Source organism: Diaphorina citri, unplaced genomic scaffold, assembly GCF_000475195.1.
Source record: "Diaphorina citri unplaced genomic scaffold, Diaci psyllid genome assembly version 1.1 scaffold1488, whole genome shotgun sequence".
In the NCBI taxonomy this organism is placed as follows: Eukaryota; Metazoa; Arthropoda; class Insecta; order Hemiptera; family Psyllidae; genus Diaphorina; species Diaphorina citri.
Window position 1 is genome coordinate 64,657 of NW_007378914.1, and position 10,820 is coordinate 75,476.

At 36.8% G+C, this 10,820-nt stretch overlaps 1 protein-coding gene across 1 annotated transcript in view; it reads right to left on the bottom strand.

Annotated features, from left to right (window-relative positions):
- Positions 1–10,147, bottom strand: part of LOC103516094 — an 11,677-nt gene extending 1,530 nt beyond the window's left edge. The window contains exon 1 of the mRNA XM_017446914.2: positions 9,818–10,147. The gene's annotated coding sequence lies outside the window, so the exon portion shown is untranslated. The remainder of the gene's footprint in view (positions 1–9,817) is intronic.
- Between the last annotated feature and the right edge of the window lie 673 nt (positions 10,148–10,820).

The window sequence follows — 10,820 nt, forward strand, 5'->3', positions numbered from 1 at the left end:
ACTTCCCATTTAGGTGCTGGGTCAACACGAGAACACCAGAAAGTAACCCGTTGAAATATTTGCAAACGAAAAATGAGTGACTTCCCATTTAGGTGCTGGGTCAACACGAGAACACCAGAAAGTAACCCGTTGAAATATTTGCAAACGATTTTTTTTTTTGTCAATGGTGGGATTCGGGACCTTCTGCATGGTTAAGGTTAAGTTAACGACATCGCATTCAACGGACTGAAATATCTGCGAAGGTGAACTTATGGAATGAACTATTGGTGACTGGTCATAGTGTTGCTGGCTAGTTAGTCCCTAGCTGTCTCATCAGGGTTGGATAGAAATAGAATTACATGGGGAAATAAAACCTATATTACACTCTCCAGGACTCCAGGTTCATACTAGCACGGTGGGCTTTGAATCTGGAGTGGTGGTTCCAGTCCAAGTCATTAAATTTTGCGTAGTGTATTAAGCGGGAAACAACATTTTGTGACAAGCACTTATGCTTAACACGCTTAACTCCATACACAAAAAGCCCGATCCGAGGCTTAAGCATAGGGGCAAACAGCCCTAAAGGATGTGTTAAGCTACTACAAATCTATGCTTAACAACAATTAAAATTCCTACAGATTTCACTGTTTTTTTTTTTTTTTCAAATATGTATTCCGCAAATGTAATAGAAAGTCGTGTGATGTTCACACCAGATTTTTTATTCTTATTTTATCATTATTTTTATCATTTTGTTAATATTGTCGTTTTATTTTCAGAGCACGCGGTGTGTATTATTTAGCAACCGGCGATAAACCTCCGTATAGTTTGATAGACAACATGACAGATTCGATTTCCAGAGCGGCGTCGCTAACAGGACTTCTTACAAATTCCAATGAAGGCGGAAATAAAAACAACTCCTCAGCTGAAGCAGAATCTTAACGTAAAGAGGTTTGATAGAGGAATATCCCTACAATTAAAATTTAAAAACAATTAAAATTCCTAAAACCTCACGAATATTTTCAGGGTTGGACCCAGCAGGTCCCGGGTTTATGGTCCTGATGGGCAATGACATGAGATTGGATATGTCAGATGCTCAGTTTGTAGATGTGATTCACACGGCAGGAGGGGTAGCAGGATACTATGGTGTTCTGGGAGGCAGTCCTGAAGGACGAAATAATAAAGCTTGTTTTATTCAATGTCTTACATAGAGTAATTAATAGATTCCTATCTAGAAAGGATGTAGATGTCATCCCGAAATCTAAGAGAGAATTACGACAGGATAGAAGAAAGCCAGCCGTTCCGAGAATGAACATTATACGTTCAACATAAAATCCACCCCGGGCGGGAATCGAACCCGCGACCTAGCACTTACAAGGCAGTCCTGAAGGACGAAATAATAAAGCTTGTTTTATTCAATGTCTTACATAGAGTAATTAATAGATTCCTATCTAGAAAGGATGTAATTGTATTGAGTAGTTGTTGTATATTTTGGATTCAAAAGCCGGTTGAGAAAAGTCTTTGGACTTAAATTGGGTCTGTAACTTGTAGTAAGTTGGTTCACATTGTTTTAGGTAGGTACCCAACCTAGTGCGTGATGGGTATATTACAGATTTGTGGAAATACTGTTCTCCTCACACAACCAATCTCACTTGATCAGACAGTAGCAAAACTCCAAGGGTTAATGGAATGAAACGAAATAATAAACACTTCAAATTGATCTGTTCTGACTCTTGCGAAAATTTCCAATAGTAACAATCACCATGATAATACAACTCGCATAGATATAGTTCACTGCTTAACACTTTCACTTCTGTTGACCTTATTTAATCTACCGAGAACGAATTTTTCTCTCGCTTCTCGGTACAAAGAAATTGAATAAAGGATTTTCGTCATTGAATCAATTGACGATATAATGAGAGCCTTGATGTGGGATCATAATACATAATCATATACAGGGTGATCAAAAACTTTGACCGAGTTACCAAACAAGGATTTTTTATGAAAATTATACTCGGATAATAAAATTAGGTCCATATGCAAGTACTAACGGAATCATACCAAGTACTTTATCATTTCTAATGCAAATTATAGATAGGTAATAGATACGTAAGTATAACCATTCATACACATAGGTACGTAAGTACTTATTCTGATTCTAGCCTTTCATTCAGTCAAAATCTCAATACATCAAGAGTGAAGAGAATCAGTGAGAAAGTTCCCGTCTTCCCGTAAGATTTCCAGAGCCACCTTCAAGATTATTTCCCTGCGTCCATAAACTGTCTCGGTTACATAAAATGATGCATAGTCTATACTCCCGCTTTATTCTACTCTCCTATTGAAATGTCTATTGAATCCTATTGATGCTGAAATGGATGTCATAAAACGGATAATCATATTAATACCCAAGTCCCCATGTCAATGAAACCTTCAAGTATATTGTTTGGTCTTCCTTCAATTCTTATACAGAGTGTACACTAAGATTGGTCCGGATCCTACATCCTATGATGAGGTTGTAGATACTTTTGATTTATAGGAGGAAAGATAAAATCCAGAGAAAACAACATCTTCTTCTTTTTCTTCTCATTTTCCCGTGTACAGACGGGGTCGGTGTTTTTCGTCAGCCTCTCAATCAGTCCTACCTAGCGTGATTGCTTTGGGCTGACCTGGGCTGGGCAGAGAAAACAAGATGAAACCTAGAAATATAAAGCTAATAATTTTCTGATTGATCAATAAATGCATTCCGCATACAATTGCCAAACTGAAGGTGAAAGAAACTTATCAGTCTTATCACTTATCAGCATGTGACTTATCAGTCAAAGAACATTAACATACCTCAGCACTGGTCAGTCATGCCCGAAGGCCCTAGGTTCGAATCCCAATAGGGTCGGAGTTTTTTCGCCCTTGTGAGGACTTTAATCGAAGATAGACTAGTAGCGGCATTGCCGCAATTACAATAAATAAAGTTAGTAATGATGGGATACCAGGGAGACCCAGAAGAATTGAGGCTCTCCACCTCAGCAACAAAAATTAATGATCATAACACGGCTAATATTGAATCAAAATCAGGGAAAATTGTTCAACGCAATCTCTAATGATGCATCACGGTAATTTATCATCGAGGATTAACTTGCAATTTTCTCAATAGAAATCATTTTATAGCAAATATTTTCAAGAAAACGCAGCTTAGTAGTTTCTCTTTATCTTATCTTCCTTGTTATAAATATAAAATGTGAGTAGGTCCCCCTTATCAGTCTCCAGAGAGTCGGGCAAAAAATATAATATTCAAAATATTTAAATGAAAAAGAGCTGTCAGTTTCCTACTATAGGACAGAATATACAAGCTTCATAAGTGCACGGCAATTTGGTCTCCTTACTCATGGATGGAAAGTTAATTCTTGCCCCAGACAAGTAATAGATAGTTCAGTAGGTATGGGACGTTTATGAATGAATCATTGCAATATCTACAAAGTCTAGAAATACCTATCAACTATTCTTACCTACATCCTACATCATATGATGTGGGTAAGTATAAATATAATTGAGTTGCTTCTGCAGATATTCTTAGGTTGACCACACTCGAGATTTAAAAATAATCAGCAAAAGAGGGATATGGAAATAACTGACTTTCAAATTTTCCGCAAAAATACTGTATCAAAAACTTCCAGTTTTATTATCATCTTTCAGACCTCACTGTGACGAAACCTCTCCAAATTCTTGCATTATCACATTTATCACACATGTGATGCTTATCTTTAAGAGTTGATAATGAATGGGAAATGAGCGTGAATGCTGGGCTATTGTTCACTCGAGAATAATTTAGCAAAGATCATTATTATGGGCAATTATTATTACATTTGGGATGGCTATTACGAATATTACGCACACAGTGTACCACAAACACAGAAATAAACGAGAATAAATTATTTAGCGTAGGTAATTGTTGGCGAAATGAAATTCCATTTTACTCGTGATATTTTTTACATTCAGAGAAGATGCCTACAAATTTCTTTTACTGTACCCCCCATTATTAAAAGTATCAGCTATTTACTCCCCTGACAAACGGAAAAATCAGAATCATCAATTTAATATAAAAATCGAGGATATTACATAATCCTTACCTCGCCGCGTGTTATTGCTATTCATACTAGACTATAAAGATAACAAAACAAAGACAAGCTTTCATTTTTTGTTGACAGTCCAAACTCGGTTTGACCGTTGTAAAACACCGTCTATATCAGAGTATATCAGCCTTCATAAAGTATGTATGTATCTGACCTACTTCTTGGACCTTTATTAGTTTCGTGCGTAAACAAAATGACTGGACTCCCAAGACTCTTTCGTTGTCTATTATAATCTGTCTCACATTAGTGACCAAGACGTTATAATTTAGCAGTTGAAGGTTAATCAAAGTGACAAACAGAAACAGAGGTTAACTGTCGATTACACAACAGATCAAAATTACTTGGTATAAACAACAAAAGAAAAGAAAATCACAACGCCAATCTCCGAGAACAATATAGACAGCAGGTGTGTAGCGTTTCGTTGTCTATTATAATCTGTCTCACATTAGTGACCAAGACGTTAAAATTTAGCAGTTGAAGGTTAATCAAAGTGACAAACAGAAATAGAGGTTAACTGTCAATTACACAACAGATCAAAATTACTTGGTATAAACAACAAAAGAAAAGAAAATCCCAACGCCAATCTCCGAGAACAATATAGACAGCAGGTGTGTAGCCCTAGTGCTAGAATAGGTCCCCATGTATTACTCCCGAATGTTATGCTCCACTGCCATATTTTTTTATTAACCCTTTTTGTTCACTATAGACCGAGAGCTAGCGTACAAAAACTTACCTCATAAGGCGCAAAATGGAGCAGTTGCAAATAAGTAAAAATTATTAATAAATGAAATGGTCAGGTGTGTCTGAGTGCCAAGTAGCAAGACCGTATTCTGTGCTCTAATTACAATTTACAACCGATCTGATTAACAAGAACAAAAAAATTGTCATTCTACTTCTCACAGGTAAGAATGCTTGTGTTGGCGAGCATAGAAACTCGAAACTCTCAATGAACTGAAGGCAATTAATGGGAAAACAAGTGATGAATTGACAAACTATTGTGACCTGCTTTAAACCATTGTTCTTCACTGAAGCAGAATCCTTGAGAAGAGAACAAAAAATTGGCACCGGCTATTGAGTGTTTACATTTTCCTCTCTAAAATTACTTTAGACTCATTAGACGTTTCAATTAATGGGAAAACAAGTGATGAATTGACAAACTATTGTGACCTGCTTTAAACCATTGTTCTTCACTGAAGCAGAATCCTTGAGAACAAAAAATTGGCACCGGCTATTGAGTGTTTACATTTTCCTCTCTAAAATTACTTTAGACTCATTAGATGTTGGGATCAGTAAGTAGGTACTTTCTATTTTCTAAGCTGGTAAAGTCGGAAATTTTGAATTAAAGCAGCGAACCAAAGACACTATGTTGTAAAACAAATATCTGGGCGGTAAAAAAAGTCTTGGACATTAACTCCCTCATCGGTTATTATCAGTTCAATGAAGTACAACGTACAAAATTACCGAGATATTTAATCCTGCTTGGAGCAATTTGACTCTTTGACCCACTAAGACTAGAACCGGTTAAGACTTAAACGAAAAATAAATACGCAATTAATTAGGGAACAATATGAGGCTCACTAATTATTAATTAATGATCTACTCAACAAACTTTGATTGAGGCTCTGAACATGAATAATTGAATACACGTCATGTAGACAGACAATCAACATAGTCGATTCCAGCGGTGCGTCAACTTTCCTTTTCAAAATCGCTGATAAAACCTTAGTCATTGTGATGAAGACTTTGTAGTGTAGGAAGGACACAAGGAGAAACCCGTCACTAGGTACCATATTACACTTTATTATAAACAGACATGCCACTAGGGAGTCAAACCTCCCTGGAAGTTCAACTTGAGGTCCACTCAGCCCTATGAGATCAGTTAACCTTTACTTCATTTAAGTACAGAAGTAGGTATAAGTAAGTACTTAATTAAGTATGTTGAATAGCTAGCTACTAGACGACATTGCAAGTAGCTATGTAGCTATAGCTAACCATACCTATTGCAACTTATAAGCTTATAACGATATGAGATGAGTAGTGGGTACTTATTCGAAATATCCCACTATAATTCAGTGTTTAATAAACTGTTTATTTAGACATACCCGTACAATGGGATACATACAGCGGAGAGATTATGTAATTCTCTATTGTTTTACCTCCTCCCTTTCCCTCTTTCCCTCCTCACGGACCTGATCAGGTGTACCTGTCAGGTCTGCCTGATAGTGAGTGGCTAGCTGGCTGGCCTAAGGCTCTGGTAGGTTGAGGATTTCTCTTTTAGGTAAGTATTTGTTGGCTGTAATTTGTTATGCTAATCCTCTGGTGGGTTGGGAGTTTCACCTCCAGAAATATGTAAGTAATTATTTTTGCTATTGTCCTTGCCTTGTAGATTGAAGATTTCTTCTGGTAAGTAGAAATTTAATGGCCCCTGTTTTGTATGTTTTCCTAAGGCTCTGGTAGGTTGAGGATTTCTCCTTTGATAAGTAAGAACGGTCACAATGATTTATGTCATAATTATGTAAGTAAGTATTAGGTACCTATTTATGGACGTGTGGGTTTTGGAACCTTAGTAGATTATAGGTAGTTTCTTCATAGGTTTTTTGGTATCTTGGAAAGTATCAATACTGACGGTCACTTGTAGCTTGTAGGTAGGTACCTAATATCCTAATAAATGTAAAATTTTATCTCGTCGTGAGTACTTACGTGTAAAATGAAACGAGCACTTAATCTAGTTACTAACGGAATAGGGTAGGTAGTGTAATAGGTACGTAGGTGGGCGTAGCATAGGTATCAATAGGTATAATTATTTAGTAGAAACGTGTAAGTTCGTGGTAAGTACCCAGTTGTACCATGTTTTAGATATTGACGCTACTGGGGGCAGCTATAGGTAGTAATAAGTAATAAGGTAATTACAATGATGGTCAGTTAACTGACCTATGTAAAAATTGATTTAAACAGTACCTACGTAGCTACCTACTTAGAAAGGTGTTCTCTTTGGGACAGTGACATATAAATGAAGCGTAGGTATTTATTTATCTGTTTGCCTTCAAAACAAATTGTAGCTGTAGAACACTAATGTGAGTAATTATGAATTGGGCTTTATGCTAATCACTGACAACATGTTGTACCCTTGTCGCCATTGGGCAGTGGTGTGAGATTGAAAATGTTTGCTACGTGTTGGGTGTAGCGTTGAGAAAACTTAAACTACACCAACCTGTTATTGGAAGAATTTATATCTAAAATCCATTAGTAAATTTTAACGAAGACGGATGATTTCCTTTGGCAGCTAAAATGTATCAATTACAAGTTTACATTTACACACTTCCAGTAAACATTTTAAAAACATTTTGTAATCCATTAAAGCGCGCACAGTAACCGTATGAATTTTTTCGAACTATTACTTAAAAAATAGAATTAAATTCCTTTAAAACAAGAGAAAGAACACGAAACTGTTAATTAAATTACCTAATATATGTTAAAAAATAACACTACTCGGAAGAACACACAGAAAAAAATAAATAAAAATAAAACAAAAACAAAAATCTTTTACACGGTACACGTTTCATTTTCCAAGTTCCTCCATTCTAATATGATGGAAGGACAGATGGAAGGAATTGCAGAGAGGAAAATGAAAGCTTACTCTACTCGCCGCATCATTATTTTCTACTGAAGCTAGTGCTAGAATAGGTCCCCATGTATTACTCCCGAATGTTATGCTCCACTGCCATATTTTTTTATTAACCCTTTTTGTTCACTATAGGTATAGACCGAGAGCTAGCGTACAAAAACTTACCTCATAAGGCGCAAAATGGAGCAGTTGCAAATAAGTAAAAATTATTATTATTATTAATAAATGAAATGGTCAATTCCTACGTAAAAAGTAGTGAAAAATCCAAATCTGAAGTCAAAACTTCGAAAAAATAACTGTAAAAGGTCGAAAATTCAAGCGCAACTGTTCTATTCTCGACCTGTCACGACCAGACTAAACACAGAAACTCAAAGTCTTGATGGCCAAACCGGGGACTTTATCCCACTACAGCTGTTTGAAAAATTGAAAGAGGGCCAAAATTTACCTTCTTACTCTCATAATATAGGTTTAGGGGCAACCAAATGCAGTAATATACAAACAAAGAATATCTGCCCACTACAGCTGTTTGAAAAATTGAAAGAGGGCCAAAATTTACCTTCTTACTCTCATAATATAGGTTTAGGGGCAACCAAATGCAGTAAAATATACAAACAAAGAATATCTGCTTAGGTATAACTACTTATGAACCTAGTATGGAACATAAAAGAGGGTCCTTTAAAGGGAAAAAAAGGTGACAAAAAGGTTTCTGACAGGGCCGTATCCAGGATTTTGCCGAGGGGGAGGGCCGAGTATCCAAACAGTATAATGGATAGATGCTCCAAATTTTCGGAGTCTGGCCCATAGTACAAGAAAAATACATTACTTTCCTAACCTATATATAGGATAAGGAAAGTAAAAATCAAGCTCGCAGAGGGAAAAACAAATCAAAATCAAACATATTTTCAATAGTAGATACCTATAAGCTAAAATAACAATGTTAATCAATTTTAGGACCACAAATTAAATCAAAATAATCCCAAAAGGTCATCTATCAATCCTAAAAAAGGCAAAGAATCAGTACCTACGTATCGTACAGGTAAAACAAAATGAGTATCTGAAAAATAAACGTTACCTTAACAATACAGTCAATAAAATTAAACAATTACAGTGAATGGAAAATACAACCAAACTTAATCATCAAATTTGTTTTCTCTTTCTATCAAGTATTAGGTATTTACAGGTCAAGTTTAGTTGGTTTTCTCACGTTACGTCCATGTCTTGTAACGTGATTCTGAGGTAATAATACGTTCTCTAAAATCACTACGTCTATCAGATACTCTTGTCACTCTAGGTGACATAGGTGGAGTCATTATTGAATGCCTAGGTGGAGACATAACATCAGATAAGTCTGGGACTGAATCAATAATAGGTACAAGTGTTGTATCAATTTCTGGAGTTACACTTGTATTACCCTCTTCTATCAAAGGAGTCAAATCGTCTGAGCTACACTGAAACTCGAGCGGATAAATCCGTTGTACAGGTCTTGTCAAAACACCAGTGCTGGTTCGCACCTTAACAACTCGTATGTGGCCATCACCACCCTGTATCAATTATATAATGAGTCCCAATGGCCAGTTGATTCTTTTATTATTATCGTCTCCAACTAGCACTATTTCTCCAAGTCTCAACTCATATTTCTTCTTATTATTCGCAAATAATTGGAGTTGTCCAAGATATTCTAAACGGAATCGTTTACAAAGTTGTCTTCTTAATTCTTGACTGTGCTTGAGCTTCTTACTCAGATGAGTAGACTTGATAACGTCGAATTCGGGAATACCTACTTCTTCCAAATCATGAAGAAACATACTTAGGCTAATACATGATAAGTCAGACGAATTGTCGGACACGTATGTCAATGGGCGTGAGTTTATTACCGCTTCACACTCACTCAATATCGTACTCAGCTCTTCATAATCCACTGATGTACGTCCAAGTATTCTTCGTAATAGGTTCTTCACCAGTCCAATCATGCGCTCCCACCCTCTCAAGGTGAACATTCTTTCGTTCATAATTGACGAAGCGATCTCTATGAAGTCCTTTGCCTGTTCAAAACTGTGCAGGCTTGTTAAGCAGTTGTCAACATAGAAGCTTTCACCTAGAATTTCAACAAACGAGAGTGGATATGGTGACTTATTTTCTTTAGCTAATTTCAAGGTGTTCTCAAGGTGTAACTTTATACTTGATTCCAACAGAAATGGACTAGGAGAGACTCCAAATACAACACGACAATGCCGGTAAACTAAAGGCTTGCCATCTTCATCAATCCAGAGAAATCTCAGGAAGTCTCTGTCCTTATCACTCAAGCTAATCTGTAGGAATGCTTTTTCTATATCACCAGATATACCTATTTTACCTTGTCGAAATCTAGCTAGACAAGACGGAATCTTTTCAATAAGATTGGGGCCCTTTTCTAAACATTCTTGAGGCTTACCCCGCCCCCTTCTCCTTTGCTGAAGCGTCAAATACTGGTCGAAACTGGTGTTGTCGAGCCAGTTTCAGGCCAACCGTGATGATGTGTGATAAGTAAATGGGCAAGATTTGTGCGCAATTTCCCCTTTGGGTACCTTTTGCTATGATCAGTTTTCTCCCCAACTGTCAAATAGTACCTTTGATGCACTAAGCAGAATGTGACATAGCCTCTCAAACTTCTTAATGGTGCTTTCTAATCTCTTCTTTACCAGGTCATAAACTTTGAGTCGAAAGTGGTGGGTGACTCTTCGATGCCATGGTAGGTCCACCTCAAAGCGATTATCATCTCTGACTTCTCCACAGTTTCTTAAGAAAGTGATTGTAGGTAGTCCATACTTTCTCTATCTATTGCTTATTCGACTAAGCTGCCGACTTAATTTGTCAGACCTAAAGTAGAACTGGCCTGCGTTAAAATAGTGTCGCAGAAAAGTGAGGAAAATAGTAGCTACAGATAAGTAGAATAGCAATAGCCAGCAGTAGCAGTGGATAGTGCGCTGCTTGTAAGCGCAGCGCGCGATCCCCCCGCGGATTTTATTCCGATGGAGATGAAATCGTCCCTACTCTCCTATCTCACGGACGAAAACCATAGCATACCCCCTTCAAAACCTCAAATATAAAAAATAATAAAG